At 30.6% G+C, this 3,438-nt stretch overlaps 1 long non-coding RNA gene across 1 annotated transcript; it reads left to right on the forward strand.

Moving 5' to 3' along the window:
* Positions 1-370: 370 nt before the first annotated feature.
* On the forward strand, positions 371-1,427 carry LOC134268190 (uncharacterized). The gene is made up of 2 exons (XR_009992310.1): positions 371-461; positions 885-1,427. It is a non-coding gene; the product is annotated as an uncharacterized LOC134268190 (long non-coding RNA).
* The last annotated feature ends 2,011 nt before the right edge of the window (positions 1,428-3,438 follow it).

Genomic DNA, 3,438 nt, shown 5'->3' on the forward strand with positions numbered 1-3,438 from the left:
AAGTTTAATTTTTTTCTGTGATGCATATGTGATACTGAACCAATCTTCAACCTAATATACAAGGTACTGTTAATGTATTACATTTGACGTGTACGATATTTGGCAAAAATTCAATTTTCAACAAGTTAGCGTAACTGTAGATTTGATTTAGCGCTGTCTGAAGTTGCTAATTATAAAAGTTAATGTACAAGACATTTAGCGATGTACTTGAATTAGCGGACTCTGCTTTCCGCCAAAATCGCTAAAAAGAATACGCCGCTAAATGTAATACGTTTACAGTACTCTATATATGTAACCTTGTAATTACTACATGTAGTGACAAATCAGTGGCATCTGTTCCCTTTGTTTCTATTGACGAGGTAGTCCTCTGAATTTTGCAGCCATTCCCTATGTATCATGTCAGTACAACATGGATGCAAGTCGTCCCAAAGTTAAATCCAAAGGGACGTGACCTCCTACAGGTAATATTATTTAACAATTTGGACAAACATTGATAAATGAAACTATTGTTTATGGTTAAAATATGAAAAAGTTGAATTATGCATCAGATTCAGTTCTAATTTTTTACTGAATTCTTAATTAATTTTAAATACACATGAACTTCATTGTCTCATTAAAACCATTGATATTTTGATATGATTTATATATCATCTCGACTTTTACTTTATGTATTTTAACCTTGCTATCTCAAATCATTGGATATCTCAGTATATTTCTAAAGTTCTATTTCTCAGATTTGAGTAAATGATGTTTGACTGTACTTGATTTTTTTTTACAATTAATTCAACACTGTTTACATGTAATTTAAATATTGATTAATAATTCCTCTGTCTTTTATTTTTATCTATTTTATATATTTTATTTTTACCTGCTCTCCCTTTCAGCGGCTCCTGATCTGTAACCCACCAGGACGACTGTCGGCCGAGGAGGGCATGCTTCACCAATACTTCAGTGACCTTGACCCTGCCATTAAACTTGCTACAGATAACTCCGCACTCATTGTACAAGGGAGATAACCCATTAGGTTCATTTTAGGAGACAACAAATTCTAGTCAAGAGTGTATGATCTCATCGCTTAGGGAATGTACATGTGAATTGTTCCTGGCATATTGAAGGGGTGTAAAATGTTTATTCTTGGCTGAATTTTAAAGGAATGGTCATCTAAAGAGATTGTCAAAAGACGTGTTATTTTTAGTTTGTATAAAGATGTGATTTACATGTATATGCAGCTGAGTAATTCAGTGTGAAACCAATTTCAGCTCCAAAAACAAGCATGCACATATACAAGGAAAATTTGAATTAAGCATTGTTTGTACATAAAAGTAGTGAATTGAGAAGGAAAAGGGAACGTTTTTCAAAAGATGTATGGCTGTGATTTGTTTGAACATGTTTTGTTATAGATGTAAATAATTTACATTAATTTATAATTTTTAAAGAAAACTGTATATGATATACTCTATAGCTATTCAAGGGATATACAGTATAATTCTGAGTGTGTATTATTTGGTAAGATATCAGATTCATAAATCTACTTAAAAGTCAGCATGCACATATTGAAAACATGTACAAATAATAATAGAATTTTGATAGATGTAAAAATGAAAAGATAATAACATGTATGTTGTAATGTATAATTATTCTGGTAAACAAAAATTTCCAGAAAACTGATATTCAGATTACGTTGAATGTTAGCATGTCAGTCATTTGATGACTGTATGTACCAGAAAATGGTAAATGATCACTTGTTTCAACATCATGTTAGTTAAGTACTTCCTAATTTTTTTTTTTTTTATTTTTAGCTAAATATTTATCTAATTATGTCATGGTCTCCGCAGTCCAATTTTTTTCTGATGCTCACCATAAATCAGGGTATATCAGTTCTCTGATTTTCAAAATCATTTTAACTTTGACAATGATTTAAACAAAATTACTTTCATAGTTGATTTTTTATTTTTCAAAACAGACGCAAAATTATTACTTGTATCAAGTACAGTATTCGTACATATATTTCACTATTTTCTATAGTGCATAATTCAGAATTTCCATATCTTCTGTATATTTTACAGTATAATAATAATGAAAACTCCATAGATTTATTGTTGATTATTGTGAGTCTTAGATATTGTTCGTTATGTATGAATGTATGCCCGTAGGTCAACTGTGATGTTATGTTGTGTACCAATGGATGGTCCAAGAAATAAATATAAAAAAAAGAGTGTAACAAGCATATGTTTTATGATTTATTTCTAATTTACTTTTGTATTGAAAGATTGTACATTCTAATATATTTATGTATCTTATATAAGAGGGTGTTGCAGTTCTTTTGTTATTTTCCCTAAATGTGTAGCAGATTAAAAGAAGAATTTTTATGTTGCAGAAACTCATATTAATTTTTTTCAAATGCAACAATATATAAAGCACAACGAGAAACAATATTTGGAAGGTGTCCATTGACTTCCAATTTGCTATTAAATGATGTGAAAATTAGTCTTACGCCAAAATATATCAGATTTTCCCTTTTTTAAATAGGGAATCCCCATTGTTCTGAAAAAGTGCCTCCTTGAAACAAAATAATTTTGATATATACACAAAGAGGCAGGAATTTTCTTCAAAACTGCCATTTCCGATTTTTGTTTCAAAGAGGCACATTTTTGAAAAACGCAAAAATTGAATAAAAATTATTCTTCAAACGAAATGCAAAATGTATACGTTAAATAACACTTCTGAATCATCATGTCTGAAATGGTCTAGTGGATATGCCGGGGGGCTTCCAACTAGTACTTTTACCAGAGAATGGGTTCGAATCCTGGTATGGATTATTTTTGCATATTTTTTTCCAAATGTAATGGAAGTGCAATGAAATTATATTTATTTTGAAAGAGAGAGAGGGAGGGGGGGGATGTCTGGAAGTTAAATAACTAATCTGTAATAGAAATGCAGGATTAAATTGTTTTCCTTGATATGCTGTGACTTAAAATCAATGCTTTATTTAGTTTTGTCTTGGAAAATAAAGTTACTGTATTGTTTAAATAATTTATTTTTTAAATACTGTAGTTGTTGCAATTTTGGTCTCTTAATTAGTAGCCAAGATTTGATTTGAAACAAATGAAATGTCTTGGATATAGCACCAACAGTGTGTTTATGGAACGCAGTTTTATTTCATGAAAAATATTTCCGCACTATGTCTACAGAATATCTTTCAAAATGGTGCTTTAGCCATTGTGCTTTTTGTTGTTCCAACCTCTTTCGTGCAAAATGACGAAAGTGTTTTGCTGTATCAAGCAGGAATACCCGCCGTAAACATAGTCCTCTACGTAGCTGTATCTATATTTAGACATAACGAGGGTATTTAAATGTCCTTCTCGATATATAGGGAATAATCGCGAGTTTCTGCAACACCCTCTTTAATAATTAGATTTTGGGTTTGAATCCCACTTC

Source organism: Saccostrea cucullata, unplaced genomic scaffold (assembly GCF_032062105.1).
Source record: "Saccostrea cucullata isolate Sc308-1 unplaced genomic scaffold, CSIRO_AGI_Scuc_v1 ctg8999, whole genome shotgun sequence".
NCBI lineage: Eukaryota > Metazoa > Mollusca > Bivalvia > Ostreida > Ostreidae > Saccostrea > Saccostrea cuccullata.